The sequence below is a fragment of the Acanthopagrus latus genome, chromosome 18 (genome assembly GCF_904848185.1).
Source record: "Acanthopagrus latus isolate v.2019 chromosome 18, fAcaLat1.1, whole genome shotgun sequence".
Classification (NCBI taxonomy): Eukaryota; Metazoa; Chordata; class Actinopteri; order Spariformes; family Sparidae; genus Acanthopagrus; species Acanthopagrus latus.
This window is the reverse complement of record NC_051056.1, coordinates 3599160-3622572: the sequence shown is the minus strand read 5'-3', so window position 1 is coordinate 3622572 and position 23413 is coordinate 3599160. Positions and strand designations below refer to the sequence as shown.

Sequence of the window (23413 nt, the reverse complement as noted above, 5' to 3'; positions counted from 1 at the left end):
TGTTTTTAATTCATGATTAGCATCACAATACTGGAATTTCTAACTTCAATTCAGTACCTTAAAAATATAGAAATTCAATACCATGTCAGAACATGTTAAAACTAAGGCAGAATATCAGTTAAGGATGGATATAAAATGGTCTGTGTGATGTGTCTTAAATCCAACAGCGAACGGAGTACTGAAGTATAGAAACTATACAAAATATTCAATATTAATGTACCAATATTTCAATACTTTTGACAGCAGTTAAGCTAATGGTAGTTCAGTAAAAGACAGAAACTTGGATTCAGATGGTGCGTGGTTGTATTTTCCTGTGTCGTGAGGACTAAAGGTTTGAAACATATTTCCCGAGTTGAGTCTTGAGTCTCTTGAGTTTATTTGAATCACTTGAAAATGCTGAGATTAAGTTCCACAGTAAAGGCAGGAAATGAAAGCCTCTTTATAATGATGATGTCAAAGTACAAAACTGTCAAGAAACAGGCAATGCCTTGAATGTAGCGTAGGGTTGGACTGGAAACTCTCTCTGGCGTGTAATGACTCCTGAGACGAGATCGCCAACATGTCAGTCGACATTAAATCTTAACTGACCACCTCAGTCTCTGTCCTGTTGCCACCCCATCAATAATCCCTGAGTTTTTACGCTCGCCCTGAATGATGATGACATAAATCTACTGGGTGTGAAGAAGAATTTCCTCTTTGGCTGCAGGTTCGACTATTGACATGTCTCCGCAGTGTTGTACTGCAGAGCGAATGTTGATTCACTGTTGTACTCCTCTCTGCACCTGTTTCTGTCCCTCTTCCCCCTCTTTGTCTCACGCTGACAACATCTTCTTCCTCTTCTATTGTTTGACTCTCGCGATGTCTTTCAGTAAAACACCCTTCTCTTTTCTTCAGCTCCGTTTCCTACAGACAAAAATATTCTCTCGTTTTTGCTAGAATGAGGTTGAAATGATCAATTCTGTTCCGACTTGTTTGTAGAAAAGAATACTTTCAGGACTCAGTAACAAACAAAGTGAAGCTGATTTGATGGCAGATGATGCTTCTGGAGGAGGTAGGGTGAATCATACAAAGCCAGAACATGAGGCAGGTTTGCTGTTTGCAGCTGAAGCTGACTGGAAGCAGCGTGTTGGATATTATGTAATTAATGGAGCAATTAGCTGCTACAGTACAGCGCGCTCGCTCAGCCATCTGTTCAGATGACAAACAACGAAATCGATACGGCGCCGAGCCCCCGACACGCAGCCGCTGTTCAGCCTGGCAACCATTAAACAAACCATTCAAGAGTCAATCTGAGGAAGTCCGGGAAAATAACCGAGTGGTTCATTTACACAAGCCAAACCTTTTTTTTTTTGGTGTTGTTTTTATGAGCTGTTTTCTCTTGATCGCTTTCATTTGGTCCTGTGTGCTGACTGTTGGATTATAACCGTGTTAGTTTAACAGTTTAATGTGGTTGTTAAAGTTAAATTAAGGCTCAGGTCGGCGTAAACAGAATAAGATGAACAGAGCTGACTATTTGTCGTTTAACCAACTGTGACTTTATTCTGATTTTCATGCTCAGACTTGGAGCTGCAAAAAGGTCACAGACTGTAGTTAAGTGCTGATTTAATAAATAAACAGGTTTGCAGCATATTTTTTGGGCAAAGCACCTCATGTAACATTTAAAACTGCAACTAACAGAAGTGAACAGAAGCAACAACGTTGTTTCTGTTCGATAAAAACACAACAAACCTTCTGACAAGTCATCCAGAGTTAAAAGAAATTGAATCACTTTAAGTAAACATGATTAAGGTCATTGCTGGACTGAGCAAAAAGCATAAATATTTAAATTTCCATCACATTATTGGAGGCTGTTCTTGTGTGTCTTTTAGTAAGATTTATCTGTATCTGCTCCTGTATATATAGGAAAAGAGAAATCTAGAAGCATGAGAAAAAACATCTCAAGTTATTTGTTCAAATGCTAAAAATGACATGTTCACATGTACTTCATAGGTGATAGCTTGTGGCTGTTTTCAAGTAATCTGTCTTCTTCCATTGGAGCAATGACAATATCCTGCGTGACATTCTTAGAAGAACTTTAAAGCTCCCATGACTTACAGTATCTCCTTTAGTGACACCTGTCACAGTTACCGTATTTTACGGACTATAAGTTGCACTTTTTTTCATAGTTTGGCTGGTCCTACAACTTATAGTCAGGTGCAACTTATATATATATAAATATATATAATTTAAGATGTTTTTAAATGTTAATTCAGACTGACTGATATGAATCAGGGAGTAAACATTACCGTCTGGTACAGGTAACTTCCAAGACTTGTATAACCCTGTCTCTGAGTATTACAAACTGTTGTGCAGTGACCCATTACTCAAACTGGACTTCCTGGAACATATTTCATGTGTCACTATTTGTACCTGAGGCAACTCAACCTGACAAACAGCCGCCCCACATGGCTGTTTTCTGTATGAATGCCCTCACATACTGCGCAACCTCCGAGGCATGATGGCTGGGCGAACACAGCCACTGCTTCGACACTGGAGACAGCAGTTTTACGAGCAGTCAACACTGGTTTAATAACTTTGAACATAATCTTTCCTAACTTAAATTCTTTCTGTTACACTGCGACCATTTGACAAGGAGGAGGAGCCACAGTGGCACCATGGAGCCAGTCTGACAGGAAGATGATGTATGTGGTTGACATTTTTGTAGTGTAATGTGGAGGACGGCGCCTGTAGTCATCAATCAGGGAATAATCTCTTCAGCATTCATGATATACGATCAGTGTGATCAGCTTCAAATTCATCATGCTTTAAACACAAGTCTTAATGATGTTGGTTCTTTGCATCAGGTGTATGTTTCATGTTACAAAGTAAAACCATTAATCTAAACAGCAGGTTTTGGTCTCAAATTTAAAAGTAAGCTGTCCTTTTGCCAAAGTACAACAAAACCACAGCTGGCAGGAACAGGCTGAAGCACATTCTTCCTCAAACGTTTTGGAAGTTCAGTTTTGGAAAATATAAGAAGATCGCTGACTGAAGTTAAGATGACAAATCTTGTACAGAGAGAGTAAAACAAATGCCAACACTCCGTCCCAAAATGACTGACGTGGTGTTTGGAGTGTGATTTGCATGAAATGCGTAAAAGCAAAAGAGGCAAACAAACAATAAAAACAAACAGACGTGGCGCGAACAAAAACAGGCAGAGAAAAGACGACTGGTGATGAAGTGGAATCAAACAGCTGCTGACATTTTGAGAATGAACTCATCCAGCCCGAAGACAAAAGAATCAAAAAGACAAAAGATCCTCTGACGCCGTCGACACGTTCACCTCTGACAGACGAACACAGATGCCGCTTGTTTGTTGATGTTTAATTTATCCGCTGATATTTCACTATTCGCATCGATCCAGAATGTCATTCATCCATCTTTCCATCCATCCGTCTGCTCATCCATGTGTTCACTCGCCGATCACTGGTGATTTATTTTGCCCTTTTCCGCACACTTCATCCACCACTCCATCAACTTTATGAATCCATCCATCCTTCCAGTGTTGGAGTAAGTATTCAGACCCTTTACTCAAGTGAAAGAACTAATGCCACACTGTAAAATTACTCCTATAGAGGTAGAAGGGCTGCTTTAAAAATGCTTCTGTAAAAATAATTAGTATAATTAGGAAAATCGACTTCATGTATTAAAATGAAGATCCATCCATCAACCTGTGTTTCCTCCCATTTAGTTTCCCTTCACTTCAGCTCTCCGTTCATTAATTCCTCATTCATTAGGTCTCTCCATCATTTAGCCACTTCTCCTCATCCATCCATCCATGTTCTCTGATGTGTCGGCCAGTTCTCCACCTACTCCTTCATCTTCAAAACCCTGCCAATGAATTGGCCCATTCACTTCAAGCGCTATTTGTTGTCAATCAGTGCTGAGTTTATGCTATTTTAAGCTATCAGTCATTGGTGGAAAAAGCTCAACATATTTTTGGCATCAGTTATTTTCACACTGTGTTTGAATCTGTCCGTGAGGATGCATTCGCTCTGTAGAAATGCTTCAACAGATTTTCAATTAAAGCTACAGTTGATCACTTATTCTAGGATTATTTCTGTCACATTTGTAGAAAATCTCATCCTGACAGCAATCAAGCCATCAAATTCAAATAAAAGACAAAATAAAATCATGTAGCAGGCCTGTAATAAACCCATCTAGTTGTTTGATTTGGCCTATATGAAATGATTGAACTACCCGTCTGTCTATCTACATACCTGTCTGCACACACTACCAGTCCTCTGCAGGACGAGGCAGATGTATTGTTATAGCAGTTAGCAAGTTGTGACACTAGAATGGCAGAGAAAGAGCAAAATTTCCCACTACTAACATGTTAGCGTGACAGCGGTGGGTACTTACAACAGCCATGTTAGTTGTTTATGTAAATTATAACATCAGGTGTTTTCTTATATTAGTGAGACATGAGGTAGATGGCTGCACAGTTAGCGATGTTCAGCGGCTAATGTTAGCACAAAGCACAAACCTACAGCAGTGAGCAGGCTAACTGAAGCATCGGGAAACTTACAAAACTGGCGACACTTGTTATTTTCAGCCATCATTCAACAGTCAGCCTTGTTTTTGCTTCCCTCTGTGTAAAATCACAGATCCATTATAATAACTTGGAATTAAATCTCTGAATCACTAAGAATTTGGAGTGACTAGTGCAGTGCCCGTAGGAAATATGTATTCCTATAGAAAAGTGGGAGGTTAAGTAGCTTTTTCATGGATGGCCAAATGAGGCTGTGTTTGAAGGTGGGACGTCAGGAATGTTTAGGTTTGTTGTGAAATTCGATATTCCAGGGTATAATTGGCCATTTTTGACTTGTTTTGATTTTGCCATTATATTTCACCTTAAAAACTATTTACCTTGCCTTGCTTGGTGTCATTATTTTCAGCACAACCTCACATGTGTGACTGTACAGTTATGTTTTTCATTTTGATATACTGTATTAACACAATGGACCGAAAATTACAAAAACACATCAAATCCGAGTAGGAAAAAGTTAGATTTTTTTACTGTGAAAACCACAAATATGTGTAGCGAACCATTTCATTACTTATAATGCAAATATAAATTGTTGTTTGCTAAATTTGTACATGAGTGTTTGAAATTTACAAAGTTATTTGTAACTATTTACATTTAAATGCAGGCAATGCCTCAGGCTCAGGTCTGCCTGCTCCACATTGAGCCGTCTCCTCATTGTTTTGACTCACAGCACAAAAAAACAACTCCACTACACACCACACCAAACATTACATAACACACTAACAATACACTCCAAACACACTATATGTCACAAATCTCATTGTCTCTATCACGTCACTGTTGCTGTCACTCTTTCACCTCCGTCCCTCCCACAACTTCCCCTGTTTCTCAGCAGCCATATCACATGGTTTGCCATATAATTTTGTGATTGGTTGGTGTGGTGCCTTTTTCCACCAATAGGAATGTGTTTTCTTGCCTGCAAGCACTTGCTACTTGCGGACACTTTTGTGACAAAAGCCCGTTTTTACCATTTCTTCCTGCACCAAAAGCGAAGCTAACGTGATGGCAATGTTCGCGAAAAAGCGTGGTGGACATTATTTAGCGTAAGTTCGGTTTTGGACGTGCCGGTGCATCCATCTACTCAGGAGGTGGGCCGTGGGGGTGGGCTAGCAGCTTGCTACACATGAACATCCACAGATTCCGATTCCAGTTTGTTGTCTGGATCTCCTCAGAGACTCGATCCAGACTCATTTCGTCTCATTAATCCACAACAGTCAGTTTAGGTGCACAGAACGGGACCGAACCGCCGGCAAAATCCCAGTCCAGCTCGTGCCGCCGCACGTATAAATCCACTTGTATCTCAAGGTATGTCATGGATGCTCTGCAGTGATTGGCTCTGGTGCGCACGTGGCTATGGTGGCTTCGGTTGACAATGCTAGCAGAATTCATAAAGCATTTCTGAACTAATTTAACAATATCATTGTAGTCCAAACAAATTTGACGCTGCACACCCTTGAACCACACAGCAGCCATGTTGAAACTCTCAGGTCAGACTGATCCTGATCTGCAGAGATATTTGAGGCACACACACACACACACACACACACACACACACACACACACACACACACAGATTCCTTGCTTTTATAGAGATATAAATGTAACAACAGCAACAAAAGCAGAATCTGGTGTCGATGAAAATCACATCACTGATATATGGAAACAGAGCAAATCATGCCACACAACGATACTCCATTGACTCTGGCTACTTTTCCGGCCTTATATATGTGGCTCCATACCTCCCCCCTCCTCCTCCCCTCAGGCTGTGGAGGACAGAGGGGGAGGAAGAAGGCTATATATCACCAACGTGGCATTCATCCATTTGTCTTGCGGTTGGGTGGCTGAAGAAGGAGAAAGAGGAAAAGAATGAAAGGATGGGAGGGGGTGGATATAAAGAGGGAAAGAGGAAGGATAACGAAGAGAAATGAGGACAGAGGAAGGGAGCGGGAAGGGGGGAAGGTAGGAAGAAAGGATGGAGCGGGAGAGGAGGAAGATGATTGGGCCGAGAAAGATGAAGGGCAAAAACACTGAGGGCTACAGTGAATGTAGAGAGGAGAAGAGGGTGGAGAAAGGGAACGAAGGTGTTGGAGAAAAAGAGAAGTTGTGAGCAAATGGGTGAGAAAAGGAGGTGAGTGAAAGATAAGGAGACAATGACAGATAATGTAAGTGACAATACTTACACCTGTTACCTTACTTACTAACCACTCTTGAATCAGACTTTACTTTCTACTGCACTGGTCATAACCCTTCTACCTTCGACTACATCATCAAAACGTACCATCGCGGACCAACCTGCGGTTGGGATGGATCTTTTCAAAATTTAGATGAACTGACCCTTTAATTAACTGAATGTAGTTTGTAATTCCGCTGTGGAGCACATATAACTCCCTGACAGAGTTGACACGAGAGATGTCGGACCACGTGATGAACAGCCGATGTGTATTTCCTGCTTCACTTTACGGTCTGGCGACTCGTTTGAGGGCATTTTGACAGTTCGACGGTGCCACAGGTGCTCGTTCTAGCTGTAGCCACAAGTCACCTGCTAACAGCTGCAAAAAGCACCTCCACCCTTCTGGTCAGCGTGTAAAAAAAGAAAAAACCCTGAGGCCAAACATCTGTTCTCAGCTGCACAGTTGCCTCTGGAGGATGGTGTTCAGGCTGTAATGCTCAATGAATGGAAAACTGATTTATGTGTCATGGCTGATGTACTAGTAAAGGTGGTGCTATGAAAGCTACCCTTGTCAATATCACATGTTAACATAGACTCAAGAGACTGTAATCTCAAACATGCAGCTCTGCTGAGCATTTCGGCCTCTTATGGCTCATAGTTTTGGTTTGAAAAAATGTCTGTTGGTTCAGCTTCTGCATCAAACAGAACAGTGAAGGCACATATCTTCAGTGAAGACATGTGACATTTACCTTTCCTGCCTCTTCTTCTGTGAATAGAATGTAAGTTCTGCAATTGTTTGTGCTATAGTTCCTAACGAGAAAGTCTGCATAAGGATGAAGGCACAGGCCCTTCATCTGGGAGATTGCTATTTGTGCCCTATGTCAAACCAGAAGTCAATGTACTTAAGTAAATAAAAAATAAATGCAGGACAGAAGGCTCCGTCTTTATCCACATGCGTAACTAACATCGGGCATGAACAAGTCTTTCAGCTGATAAACTGACAGAGGCTAATGAAAAAATACCTTTAACATTTCCTTAGACCAAGTTGTCACATATTCACGTTATTCTTTTTGCCAGAGAAAATCTGGTTTAAAGTTTAAAAACAATATATCTGAATATAAGATCTATGGCAGTGAACAGAACACAGCGAGCAGGACAATAAAATTCAGACAAAGCAAACCCAGATGCAGTAATAAATACAGAACTGGGCACTGGAGACAAAGATTCAGTTGTGGAGGCTGGACTGCTTGAGGACGAAAAAAAAAACAACTACGACCTCTTCTTCTGCCAATTTCCACCTCTGAGAATCAGGTTTTTTGTTTGTTTGTTTGTTTGTTTTTTTTTATATATATAAATGTTAAGAGTCACAGTGCCAGTTTTTTCACAACATGGAAATGAAAATTATGTTGTTTTTTTCACAACAAAATACAAATCAACTCTAACCTTTACACCATTTCATCTTGTGTTTTGGATAAACGTGTCCACCAACTGAAGGAGAAACAAGACGAAACACTGAATTAGTAATGCCAATCTGTGTAGCTCAGTGTTTGCATCTGACAGGCCACAGAGACACTAACACTACATAATGCATTGAGAGCTGAGTGGTTTGTCCTCAGCTCGGTTAAAAGGACTTCACGGAGTCACAACCGACATGTTGGGTTCCTGCAGCACCGACGAGGTCACGGCACCTTCAGTCTACACAGATGATAAATATTTAGATGACTCTAATCCATCCACCATCTATCAGTCATACACGTTTATATTTTGCTTCTGTTTTGTTGGTTAGTTATTCATCTAATCATTTCATCTATCATGCACTCCTCCTATTTATTCTTTTTGCAGCTGTTTTGTTAGCAAACCTAATCATCCTGTCCCTCCATCTATCATCTACTGTTTGGCACACGTATCCATCGACCAGCTCATCAATCTAGTTCACAGTTTTACAGCACATTTATCCAACCAACACTAGTTTTATTCATCAATCATCTATCACTTCACACATCTACCTACCCCTTTATCAGTATATCTATGGAGACCTAGACCTTGAACATCTGACACAAATTGGATGGTAATCCATTTCTCTGAATCACAGTTGGCTCACCAATTAGACGGGCACCAAAGTGAGGGGTACCAATGTACTAGACCAACCCACAATGAGAGAGACTCACATCAAGTCCTAAACCCTGAACGTAACTTAGCATTTACCCACTTCCTTTCCCCTCGTCTTGAAGTCAGTAGGGTTTTTGAATGGTCTGTGCCTAACAGAGCTTTAGAGAGTGTGCTCTTTTGTTCTACAACATAAATAATATAACAACATTGCCCTAACTTTCAGTTTTAGAGTGCTTTTAAAAAGGTGGTTGCTAGCAAGTGTCTAAATGAGACTCCAGAGGTTGACTGGGAAACTTTAGTTTTTCAACTTGTAGATAATCAATTTATTGTAAAGTCTGTAAAGTTGAGTGTAGTTGGAAGTTTAAACATTACATACATTATACATGTTAACATCTGTGGAGCCATACAGTTAGCACTGTGCAAAAACTATTTGACACATGTCCTGAGATAATTTGTAATGTTCAATAAAAATGCCAAATAAAAGACATTAAAAGAAAGGATGAATGTTAAATCACTGTCAAATAAATTGATTTGTACCTACTTATTCAGAGTTTTTACTGACACTGGATGCAAGAAGGTACCTTAATTTTCCTACACAAACAATTCCTGACATATCACTTGTTTGGCTATCAGTTTAAATTGTTTAATTTTACATAAAAAAAATAAGTGTTGCTACTTTCTTTATATATTCAGCTTTGATTTTTCAGTTTATTCCAATTGGAACAGACAAAACTCTGCAATTTACCTTGTGAGTAAAAAAACAGAATGGCAGTGGTCCAAGAACCAAACATGGCTGCCTGTGTCTGTTTCCCTCCTGCTGACAGCTTGTGATGATGTGTACGAGACGTGTTGTTTTATACCTTTAAACATCAGCGGCTGCACCTGTCTTTACTCACAGCAGTGCCAAAAACAATCAGTGTCAGCAGTGTAAAAAACAAACATTACAAAAGATATCATCCAGCTTTCATGCATGCAGACATGACCCTGTTGTGAGATCAGGAGTCTCTTATTTAAAAGAACGTAATGAGCCAGAGACACGGAGTAGTAACATTCACTGCTATGTAAATTGGTGAATATGAAAAGCTGTTTGTCTCTTCCTTCAGCTATTTTTTTCAGTCGATACTCGCTCGCTGAGCCTCCCCTTCACTCCATCAGGGTTAAGAGGGCTATGGTAAGTGGCCAGCAGCGTGTTGCGAGGGTGGGCGGCGATGCTGTGTGGGCGGGAGGTTTGCTACGCCTGCCAACTGCTCGAGTACGGTGATGAATGTTGCTGGGAGATGGAGAGCTGCACCGCAAAGAAAAAAAAAACAAAAAAAACTGCAAACACAAACAAAACAGCTCGGACAAAAGAGGAGAGAGAGCAGTCATATTGTCACCTCTCATTGTCAGCTGCAGCTATTGATTGTTTTTACCACCATACTATGCATCCGAAATATCTGAACAAACCCTGCATGGACTGCAATGAGATTCAGTAAAAACAATGGTGTGAAACACAGGATGAATCCTACTGACTTTGGTGATCCCCTTCCTTCTACTGTGGCATCATTATGAGGTCAGTGTTTGTGGTTTTTAGTGATCCATTACCACTGAACTGCCACAGACGTGAGCAGACGGACATTTGATGGATGGAGAGCACTCTGGTGTTGTGTTAAAGTCTGTTCTCCTGTTGACATGTGTTTCTTCTCACCACTGGGACTTGAGACGCTTCAAAACTGAAACTCTTGTCCTGTTCATAACAGTGAGGTCCTGGTTTCTAGGTCAAACGGCTGTTTTTTAAGCTTTGGACAGTAGCCATGTTGCTAATGCTGTCTTTGCAATAGTGCCGCCAATAGTTATACCAAAGGGTTGAGTTAGTTGTTAACATGCTAACACGCTAAGATGATGGTATGGTGAACATAACTACCAAGCTTTAGCATATTAGCATTGACACTGAGAGCAGTTGCATTACAGAGCCCTTAGCATGACTATTTATTCAGAATACAGTTACAAAGACCAACAGTTCAATGCCCCCAAATATTTAATTTACAATGAAATAAAACAGAGAAAATAGAGAAAGAAGCTGGATAATTTGACATTGAGGTTTGGTAAATTGTTTATTAAGCCATTATCAAAATTATTGTTTGTTTATTCTTGTCTAAGAAGCTAATTAATGAATTGTTTGAGTAGAAAGTCAGATTTCTTTTTCAGAATGTGATTTAAAAAACCTCAAACTTTGACCCTCTCTATCTCGTAGTTGATTGTAATGTTTGACTGGAGCTGAAGCCAGTGTAACTCGTGTATGCCATTTAGGATGGGAGCATTATCTGAATATTGAAGATCTAATTGTGTTGGGGTGTTTGGGCCTCAGGGTGGAGAAGCAGTGGGGTTTTCCATGGGTGGGGCGACTATATAATCAAGTTAGGCTCAATATAGCGCTTCTTCCTCATAGACAAAGTGGATGTGACAGCAGGAACAATGGGTGATTAGCATTAAACACAGAGCTGTGGCGCTCACAGTTGGTCGCTTACTGAGAAGTTAAAAATACTGAGAGGAGCCCATATACAACAACTCTGTCCATAAAGAGGATATTGGTAAATTGTGAAGCTTATTGTACACTGGAAAAACTGAGAGGATATGGTGGATGTGTTTTTTTTGTTTGTTTTTTTTACTGTTTTTTATTTGCATCAAGGCGCCAGTAGGTTTTTTTTTTATTTATTTTTTTTATACCTGCTATGTTTAGACAGATGATATGTTCATATCTGAAATGTCCAAAGTTGCTTTAAAAATATGTTTTTGCCTTGAACTGTTCTGTTTCGTTAAAACCACTCTTCTTAAACTGCTGGACCTGAAGTGGTATGCTGAGGAATCCCAAAAGATGCTTGCTTAAAATAAAATAATAAGTACATTTAAAAATATAGAAACTGCAGAATTTTAAACTGAAATGTCAGCAAATCGAGGTAAAATGAGAAGATCAAAAATATTATGTGTCTCCAAACTGTAGGAAAGACAACTGTGGAGCAGGAGGACAGTATTTCAAACAGCTGCTACAGTTGGCAGCAAACAGCACCAAAACAGTGAGCTGAATACAGCAGGCCTGCACAATGGTATTTCAACATTGGTCATAACGATGGTACTTTAAGAGCCTATTATCAAATGAGATGCTGAGAGACACTATATGATAGGGAAAACTGGCCACCCCTGGTCTTATGAGTAGAGGAGGAACTACAGCGACTTCTGATACTTTCATGTCACACACTTGTTCAGCATGTCAGTATAGTTCTATGACAGACTTTAAAGAAACTCCAACACGTGGCAGCAGCAGTGCAAAGCTTTCAGTAAAAATGGGGACTCTTCCATTGTCTGCTCCATATATAGCTTCCATCTCATACTAATACATGACCTGCTTCTGTTTTCGGCCTCGTACAGTGAAATGTGACTCTGATGTCGTGCTGCCAACATTGTGGTGAACAGTGTTTCAGGGCCAAGGTTTGCTCCACTTCCTGTCACTGACTGACAGTGTGAGGAGCTCCATGATAAACGCAGCGACAGCGGCGTGTTAAACAGGACATCAGAGGCGTCGCTTCACTGGCAGCTCACCAAACCAGCGCAACACACAGCGACTTACGTCCCCATGCAACATACAGAAAGAGTCGCAGCCTCAAAGTGTCGACGATTTAAAACTCTGAATGGAAAACTCAGCACACCATTCCAGCTGGGAGTCTCTTTCTTCTGAATACATTAAAGGTGTTTAGTTTGATTTAAGTGAATTGGCTCTGCTTCGAGGCAGCCACTGTGTAGGCCAGCCATAAGTTATTGAACTTGGTGGAGGGACCTGCTGTGCAGTTAATTAGCTGGGGATTCTGGATGGTGGGATTCATTACATGGCTGATTGAGCAATAAATCTGCGTGTCTTCTGAAGGGTGACGAGAGGGGCTCAGTGAAGCTGAGGTCAAAGCTCAGAGACAGAGCTTTGTCCGAGGAGACCTGGAGACTAAACAACTATGGACAGATTGTAGCGTCTCCACCCTCGGCTGTCTCTGTCCACTATAGCTAACACTTAATGCACTTATTATTCTTTTTTTAAACCTGTTTAATGTCACAATTGTAGTCTATGTATTTATTCATTTATATTATTTTTCAAAAAGGAGGCTGCTTGTATGTATCAGTAGAGTGTATACCTCCCCCAAGGCCAAACACTCCTTAATTTATTTTAAAAATGTATTGAAAATGCATCTAACTGTATTCATGCATAGATACCAGCCACCTAAAAACATCTGATGTTTTTCATCATTAGAAATAAAATATATGTTGGTTTTTGTTTTGTTTTTTTCTCTCTCTGCTCTGTTCATTCATTTTTGTGTAAACCTGCTGAAAGACCAACAAACAAACAAACGGACGGATTGGAGGAAACACTTCATCTTAGAAGCACTGTGATCCTATCTTGAAATACAAAGTCACAATGCAGAAAAAAACAACAATAATCAAAAATTAAAAAAAAACAATTTTTCAACATTACCTGTAACAGTTTTGAGGGATTAGGCTTCATGTTTTTTACAGCTGAACCAATCAGATGGTTAAACAGACATGTGAGTCGTGTTTAAATCCTAAACTAGACTTGAGTTTTGCTATTTTTTATCATTTTATAATCAAACCATTGGATGTGGAGAGACTCCCATTCATAATTTAAATCAAATCATAAAACTAACCAACCCCGGGTTCGTTTAACATCACACCGCACACTGTTGTTTGCTTTTGAATGGACTGTCTGCACTACAGATGCTTTCCTCACAACTGATTCACACGTCACCAACATCCTAACTAGACCTTACTCTTTACTATAATAAAGACCTTTCACAGGTTCTGATGGAGCATCCCAACTTAGTAAATAACTAGTTTGAAACTAGTAGTTACTCAGAACTGAGGAAGAACTACGCACAAGTCAAGCAGTTTCTTTATAAATAGCAGGTGCAGCACAGTCCTGGAGTACATGTCTACATCTCTGCAACTGGAGGTCAACGTCTGTTTTTTATAGATGCTCATAAACAGATATCACTGGGATTATTCTATGCATTTGTTGTATATCATTATTATTATTATTATTATTATTATTATTATTATTATTATTATTATTATTATTATTTAAATCACAGGAAAAGATCCCATCAATGTTTGTGTGTGTGTGTGTGTGTGTGTGTGTGTGTGTGTGTGTGTGTGTGTGTGTGTGTGTGTGTGTATGTTTGTGTTTGGGACTCCCTAAGAACTTGTAATTCTCTACCTCACTTCCTGCGTCACAGAGCGTTGTGTGATGTGTGCTCTCATTGGTGTATATTGGGTGTCTCATTACCTCTGTTGTCAAATAGAGAGGATTTTTATTTTTAGCAGTCATCGCTGCTCCTGTCCAGTGTAAAATTAAAAGTGACGCTGATACATTATTTAATCCAGACCATGACCTTTTCTAAAGCCTAAGTAGGTAAATGCTAAACTGAACAAACTGTGACTGCAAAGTAACAATATTATTTTAAATACCTAAAAAAACAATCCATTCACTAACCCCCAGTTTCCACTGGGACTGTCATGGCAGAATTTGAGCTGCGACAGCCAGACAGCAGAATGGCATGGTGCATCAGGTCAGTCTTCAAAATAAAGCATCCAGTGCAGACTCGGGCTCTGCAGCACAATGAAGTTGGTCATTTTAACCATAAACACACTTAAAATTGACAGATAGCTAAATTGATTAACTACGTGGCCACTCAACCACAGGAGAAGTGCAAAAATCAAAGAGGAATGACGTCCACCTCAAATCAGGGGCACACATGCCAGGTAACAGAGACCTGGAATTAATGGGTTAGTCATGTAAAAGGCATTAAAGCATGAAGCAGGATGGGCCAACCAATCATGCAAGCACTCCACTCATTTAGCATTTTTACTGTATCACCTGAAGACCGAGCTCTCTGAAAGATTTTCTAGGAGGAAAGCCTCTCATAAAAAAAACACCAAAACAAGGCTAGAATATCGCCAGCCTATAGCATAGTAACCCTGCACTCTCACAGCGACAAAAATAAATCAAGCTAAATGTCCCAACACAGAGCCTCTGTCTCTGTGTCCTCCCTGCTGCTGCACAAGCTGCCTTCTCTCTCAGGTCAGCCTCAACGTCACTGATGGGCAAGCACTAACACAGTGATCCAGGTGCCAGAGGGTCACTGCTGGGGGAACAGTGGCACTTCGCATCAGCTACAGGACAGCCTAAAAGAGGGGACGGGTTTTTAATGAATACACACTGAGAGGAGAGATGTAAACCTGATGTTTCAGCTTATGAATGTCAACACTCTCCTCAACATCAATGATGCTCCTCTTGTTGTTTAGGAGAATGCTGCAACTCCAGAAATGTTTTGTTGGACTGCAAAGCTTCCACTGACTTTCTGGCTTGAATTCTTTAGGAACTGTATAACTGTTGAGCTGAAAAGGACTCAGTGTTAATAACTGATTTGTCAATTAGAAGAACAAAAGCAGCACTGCTGTGTTCACATTTATTTTAGCAGGAAGTGAGGAGGTCAAAGTGATGTCCCGTTATTCTGACTTTTAGCTCTCAGAAGTCCATTAAACTTCTGAGTGGTCATTAAAAAGCAATAAATGTCCAAATATTTGACGATGAGTCATCTAATGGGAAACAAAAGTGAAATCTATCACAGATGAGAGACACATAACGAGCTGGAGAGGCGTCAGTGACTCAGACAGTTTTTAGGATGAGTCATCAGTTCAGAGCTGAAGCGGAAACAGGAAGAGACAGACAGGTGGACAGAAGTAATATTAGAGGAAACAGCAGACAGATAGAGACGAGTGGACACCAACAAAGGACCGGGACATGTCTGCATCAAATCTTTTTCTAAGTTTGAGTAGTATTTGGCTTCATATTCTCTGGGTTCAACTTTCATTTACACTTTTCTGCAGCAGTTGTTCCAAACCTTTCTGGGTTGTGAAGTAATAAAAAAATGTCTTCTTGTAAACTCTCAATTCCCTTTCTTGTTTACAGGTAAAACTGTCCAGTAACTAATGAGAAAAAAAGGCGGAAAAGCCTGAAAAGCCTGAAAAATAAGAATGAATAAGTGAAACTGGTGGCCCTAACAAATTTCTTGCAACTTGTCTGCCAGTGGGAACCACATCTGTATCTTTCCAGTGCAGTTCGAAGAAGGAAACAGAAGAATGAAATGATATGTCGATAAGCTAAAAAGAAAAAAACAAAAAGACTGTCAAGTTTGCAATGAAAATGGACCATTCCCGGACAAAATGGAGAAAAACACAGAATTTTCTGTTTCCAAGGCAATTTCTCAGTTTCCAGAATCAAGACAGAATAGATGCTGGGGATGTACAGTAATTATTTGCAGGCTGCAGACCCCTGAGTCATGACTCAAAGGAAACAAAATGGCCGTTCAGTCTGATTATCAGGCAGCTGAAAAGGTCTCGACTCCCCTGAAACTCTTAAACAAGAGGACAGAAGGTCAGCTCGTATCTGAACTTCTAACCCTGCGTGGACGTAAGTTTATACTCCTTTTGTTGACAGATCAGATGACTGCATCCCTGCATGTGACCGAGGTCCTCTCCTGGTGGTTCAAGCTCGCTCTGGGCCGAGCTGAGCTACAGCAGGAAGATAAGGCAGCGGTGGTGACGGTGGCGGCTGAGCATGAAACTCCCACCACTTTATCTGCGTAACATTTCAACAAGATTAAACACTCCATCTGGCCACTATCAGCCGGCTATAACCCTCTGACAACCCCACTGCTGGATTAAGTAATAGCCTCAGCAGTCAGGACCCATTCTACAGCTCGGTGATGGTTTTCGGATCTGTCAGGAAGGGTCTGTGTGACCAAGTTAAACTGGGGACCCATGGTGGCGAAGTCACTGTTAGAGATACATTAGGTTCATTGAGCTGAAATGGCGGCCAACAATTGTGAAACCTTGTCAATGACTCACAAGTTTAACCCTTCAAAACTGAGTGGGTGAATGCACTATAAATAAACGATGGACTCCTTTTCATTGCCAGGAGACAAGGTTGCATTTCTGTTTTTTACCCCCGTGTGTCATGTTCGACATCATAAATGTGCTAGGAAACAGTTAACAGTAGAAAGAAGTATGACATCGGCGACAGTGTTACATTGGTTACTTTTCTATATCTCCTGTCTATTTCAAACACAACGCTAACTGAATGATGACTGGAAGGATAGGAAAGTATGGAACAATGTGCATCAAAGCATCGCACCAGAGAAGGGCTTAAAGAGAACATCTCCACCCAGATGTCATGTTTCCATCGCAGCCAATTAGAGATTGAGCTGATAAACATCTGTGACTACTGCAGACTCAGTCAACTCATGAATGAATGGTGATTGAATTCTTTCGCAGAAGCCATGATTTTGGGCCAGTGTTTTAACTTTACTGTCCCTTTTCACAAACTTGGCTGTGGCAACAAAAGCAGGTATTTTTAATGAGACGTTGGGACATTTTCCAGCATCATTTGTGGTGCCAAAACCAGGTAAGCCAAAGTATGATCTTTTCTTAATTCTAAACAAGTTGTTTTTGAGCATACGCACAGTACTCTCTAGTGTTTCCCACACATAGACTTTAATTTAGGGACCCATTTTTGCATGGTATACTTTTATATGGTTATCCGACCAAGAGAACAACGCCACTATCTACTAGTGGAAATCTGTCCTCACTCTTCCCCTCCTCACTAGTGTCAATCACACATGCTATACCTGTAGGTTCACCTGGTTGTTGCAATGCTGTGCGGTGCACATGGTGTTGATCCATTACATAATTAACAACAAGCTTCCTCACCTGCTGTTCTGACAACAGCACTATGGATGATTTGGGGAAACTTTATTAAATACACTGCTGACACAGAAAGCAGAAACTAATCAGATCCTTTACATGTGCCTGTGAGTTGAGGGGACTCTCACTGAAGCTTACTGAGAGCTTCAGTACTCTCTGTGATCTTCCTTGTCGAAGACTAATCAACCAAAAACTGGCAGAGAAACGCTCGGAAGCCCGTCATCTCTGATTCTAAGACTCATTCTCCCGTGAGACTTTGCATTTCCTGAGCAACTCCCCTCCTCCTGGAGGTCCTCTTGTCATCGTTTGTTGATAATGAATGAGATTTTGAATTTTTTATATCGTCATGCGCAGACTGAAAGGCGATAAATAATAAAACAATAAATCTGTCCTCACAGGCAGACACAATCTTTTTACAGACTCAACCTTTATAGTAAATCACTAAAGTAAATGTATCAGACAGAGTATAGTGAGCAAGAGATCTCACAGCGTGAAGACTGTGAGATTCATTGGAGATAAATAACTCAATTGAAGGTATTTCATTGCACAGTGGGTTATTAATAACCAGTCTTTTATGAATTCCCTCTGACGTACAGTGCAGTAGTGAAGCTCAACGTGACGAAATACTCATAATACACAGGCACGTACACCAGCATGCAAATGTTCAACTTCAGAGTGTTGTGGATGTGTTCAGAGTGGAAACATTTTGTATCAGGAATCAGTTTTGGTATTATATTTCAGTACTGTACTCTCCCTATAATAAAAAAAAATCAATTTTATTTGTAAAAAGAATTAAAGTCACCAAATATGGCGCAATAGTAAGCGCAAAGATCTGGACCAGGCTAGAGAATCCTGCACTTCCCTCAACCCGTATACCTGAACTGAAATACAGTATAGTAACTGATGGAATATTAGCAAAAACATGATAAATAACTGTCAAAAGGAGTATTAATAAGAAATAGTAAACCACAGCAATTCACCAAAGTCAGGATTGACCTGATTCCAAGAGGAGGAATCACCAAGATAGCTTTTCAACATTTATTTGGGTGACAAAACCTGATCTTTTCCCAACCCGAATCAAGTTGTTCTGTGCCTAAACCTGACCAGACAACAAACACAGCTCTGTCACGGACACAAAATTGAAAATTGAACTGAGAGAAAGTTTTCACGTGTCCATGGTTTACAAAAACTTGCACTGCCAACATCTGTTCTGGTGGCTGGGTTGTAAAATCCAGACTTTATAAGTTATGATAATAAGTCAGAACCTGAATTACATTTTTTTTATATTCGGTTACATTTCAGTGATATTAAGAGGAGAAATTGGGCAGTCACACAGTGAAAAACCTGCCATCACTCTCAAACTGATTTATTTATCGATACATCTGATCTGTCAAAACAACAGTCAAAACCAACACTGGCTGGGCCTTTAAGGCTATTTTGGGGTTGATTTAATTTGATTGACAGGTGTCTGAGCCTATTATATTCAACCACAGTGGTCGCCACTTTCTTATCCCACCTCACCACTTTCCCCTTTTTAACCAGAGTGAGAATATCTGACTCTGGTAACTGACAATGATTTAAAACCACACCTCAGATTTTACTGAGCATTTCAACAGTCTGCCTTCAGCACTGAACATGATGACTGTCAGCATATATTGTAGCTCATACCGTACAGTGAGTGTGATTGAGCTGATGGTGTATCACTGCAGTGATAGCTCCCATGTATAGAAGTCTGTTTATGGTAGCAGCAGGGTGACAGACAGGCCGAGAAAGCCAACATGCTTGGCGAATCCTTTCTGTGCAGCTGTCACTCAAAGCTCTCACTGCTCAGGAGCACAAAGCCAGAGATTCCAACCAAGCTTTATTCATCCGTAGACCTGCCACATATTCAGACAGAGAAATGATGCAGCAACGATAATGGAGACCCCTTATGGTGAGATAAACAGCGGATAATACTTCTAATATGCTGTGGCTGCTGGTATAGTGCAGTGGGATTCGTTATAAAGACACGCATGCTTTTTGCTGTGTTGCCATGAGAAAGAGAATCAGTAGAACAGCAGTTACACAAAAGCAAAAGGCCGTGACTAAGAGGTTTAGATTAAAGGTCAACAGAAATTACACCTGTACATGCCTCCAGCAGCTGCTGCTCTCTGACTCTCACGGCTGACCGGCAGGATGCCAGCCGACATGATGACTGACTGTTCGGATCTTCTGCAAATCACAGGAAACCTTTCCAGAGGGTCAAAAGTTAACACATTCAAAGCTACAGGGAGGAGAATGGATAAAAAGCAGATAGAGAGATCACAGCGGCTTTGGAAATATAATCAGTGACTGATATACGGGGCGCGTGTGGCTCAGGAGGAAGACTAAAGTTCAATCCCAGGCTCTGCCAATATCCAAAATGCTGACCCCCGATCAGTCCTGATGGTTTATATGCGTTTTCCGTGGTGGCGAGAAGAGTAAAGAGAGTTGACTGACTACATGATGGCGGAGCATTTGTTGTCAAAGCAAAAAACAACAGTGCCTATTTAACAATATTTTGGATCAAACCACAGCTAACAGAAAACTTGATGATGTTAATGAGGGAAAATTATCATCATCTCAAAAAGATATTACCAGTGTTGTCACAGCCTTATGAGTTCAACACTGCAGCAACGATAGTAGAAGCTCCATTCCATTTACTATAGCTTATATTTACAATGGGATTGGCGCAATGTGGACAAAAGCCACACATGTCGTCACTGGAGTGGACGTTTTATTACAAGAAGAACACAATGCAAGGACAAAAGTCTTATCACTGCTATGGAATCTCAAAAAACAAAAAAACAAAACATCATTGCTCCCTCCGTCTCAGCTGTTTTCACACTCAGCTGTGCATGAAAGAGCTTAAAAATGTTGGTTTCTATTATCGGTTATTTTATCGGTTTCGGCCTTAAGAGAGAATTATCCGTAAACAATTCTTATTGTGCATTTTACATTTCTGCAAAACCACACATATGTTCAAATTTGTAAAAAAAAACAAAAAAAACAAACAAAAAAACAGGCCATATTCATTCAGAAACATGTGACAGAAGGACACATTGTCAACATTTATTCTGATTGGACCCTAACCCTCATCATCACATCACAAAAGGCTATATTATATGTAATCAGACTTTTTTTGAGCTTTAACTATTAATACTCCTTTAAATCAGGTGAGCTGGAGTTGAAGGTATCTTCTGTTTCTTCTCGTCGCGCTTCTAAATAACAGACTTCTCTCAGGTAATCACCGTGCTTGCGTATGTCAAAGCGATGGAGACGTCGGTCTGTGAGAGTTGGCTCGCGTAAGACTGCTGAACCTTCATTCTGTTTCTGAAACGCCGTCTTCATCAGACAAGACAAGACAGAATCAGATCACAGTTCTTCAACATAATCTCCCAACCTACAATTTCAAATTAGGCTTGAGGAAAGAAATCTGGTGGGGTTTTTTTCACAAAAACAATGCTTGCAGAGAAATCTCCACCACAAAGCTTCCGATCAGCGCCATCACTGCTGCGGATCAACGTGAATGAAAGAAAGGAAACACAGTGACTGTAGTTGTCCCAACATGCTGTTTAACTCAATCTTGGAAACTCGTTTAGAAATGCTTGGATCTGCACCAAAAGCTAATCACTCGTAACTTGGCTCGTTCTCTGACTCTCTAGATTTGATCCAAATCCACTATGATTTTTTGAGATAACAAACACAAAGAAAATGACCACCTTCATGTGCTTCATATTATCAACTGATCACTGACTTCCTTCTCTAACAGCCTGGAGGAACAACAGAGAGCACTGTCCTGGTCGCTCTCATCATTTCCACAGTGTTCGTACTGGTACTGTGATGTGTCTCTGGGTACTGTCCAGATAGTCACACTATATTTTGGGATCACTCACAGTTCTGAGTTTACATGTCTCTGTCTGATGCCGGCAAATTTGTGTTTTTTAATAAGAACTGCTGCTTCTTCATTCGCAAGAGACAGACACTACAGAATGACATTTGTCATTAAAGGATAGCTTTGCAACTTAAAGCAACGGCCAAGTGAAGCAGCTGGAGACTTGTTTTAAAGCATAAAAAAAAAACAGCTTTCTGATCTATTCCAGGAGCCCAAATTGATTTGGAAAGCACCCTTTGTTACTGCAAAGCTCCAGAGATGTTTTGTGGGCTACAAAACTGGAAACCTGAGGTTCCATCAGCTTTAAGGTGAGGAAGTGATGATGAAATGATACTTAAATGTTTAAAAGTGCAGAAACTGAAGCTGCTGGAGATATCGGCACATGATGCTGCATTGAAAAAATGCAGCTCCACCAAACTCCATACAAAAAGTACCTGATTTTGGGTGATTTGCCTTTAAACGCGCAGGAAAGCCGTTTTTATAGGTTACTATGGTTCAGTCTCTGCATGTGATTGGCTACGAGAAGATGCTTGTATCACACACACACACACACACACACACACACACACACACACACACACACACACACACCACCTCTCAAACACACAAAAGCGTGTGCACAGGACACACACCTTTTCCTTCCACAACACACAAACACCGCCCTCCACTATGACAGCCCCTCTCTCCCATAAACACCCGGCTGTCGGTGCATTACATAAAGCTAATCAATGCACTGGCAGCTATAAATAATTTAGTCTCTCCACCATCCATCACCAGCCGAGCTGCTCGGGGCTGGTGACGGCGCTGCAGAGGACCGGAGCCGGCCAGGCCCTCCTCATTCAGCGTCCTCATCAATGATCTCCAGCTGCAGCCTCCTCCTCCTCCTCCTCCACCTCCTCCTCCTCCATCTATGTTATCATTCCCACCTACAGTACAGACGAGATATGGCGGTGAAGGCGCCGAGATGGTGCGCCTTCACCTGGGTGGAAGGAGAAAGCAGGAGGAGAGGAGGAGAGCTATCATCATCCTCTGAAACATGAACACTGAATTCTGTTTGGTTTCCTGCAGTTTCCGCATGTTGCGTGATATCCTCCCGCCAGGTGAAGCTGACGGACACCTGCAGCCTGTCTGCTGCCTGCGCGTGTTTTTATCTGCACACACACACACACACACCAGCAGCAGCAGTTCACGCCTAAAACCTAGGTGCGCACCCTCTCACTCCCCCATCTTCATCTTCACACCGAGCTGCAGCACAAACCACGATTGACAAGAAGCCCAGAAACAACAGTGAGAGATGAGCGAGTCCGCCTGCAGCTGCTCGCAGACACGTTTCTCAGATCTGGCGCGTTTGGTTTCACTGACCTGATGCGTCTGAAGCGGCGACACGGATCCCGACCAGTCTGCAGCCAAACCACCGCCTGATGCCCGTCCTATATGCCGCCTCTCTCTCTCTCTCTCTCTCTCTCTCTCTCTCTCTCTCTCTCTCTCTCTCCCTCTGTGTCTCTCTCGCTCCTTCTCTCTCTCTCTCTCTCTCTCTCTCTCTCTCTCTCTCTCCCTCCCTCTGTGTCTCTCTCGCTCCCCCTCTCTCTCTCTCTCTCTCTCTCTCTCTCTCTCTGTGTCTCTCTCTCTCTCTCCCTCTTTCTCTCTCGCTCTCCCTTCCTCTCCCTCCCTCCCTCCCTCTCTCTCTCCCTCTCTTTCTCTCTACCACCCCCTCCTGCGCACTATTACCTCACAGCCTCCACTGGCCTCCTCTAAGACAGGAGAGCGAGCAGAAAGCATATGGCGACATACTCTCAACAGGAAAACAGACACAACAGGTTCCAGAGATGGA

At 41.3% G+C, this 23413-nt stretch overlaps 1 protein-coding gene across 1 annotated transcript in view; it reads right to left on the bottom strand.

Annotated features, from left to right (window-relative positions):
* LOC119008131 (complexin-2) overlaps positions 1-23070 on the bottom strand; it is a 51244-nt gene extending 28174 nt beyond the window's left edge. The window contains exon 1 of the mRNA XM_037078201.1: positions 22945-23070. The gene's annotated coding sequence lies outside the window, so the exon portion shown is untranslated. The remainder of the gene's footprint in view (positions 1-22944) is intronic.
* Positions 23071-23413: the final 343 nt, after the last annotated feature.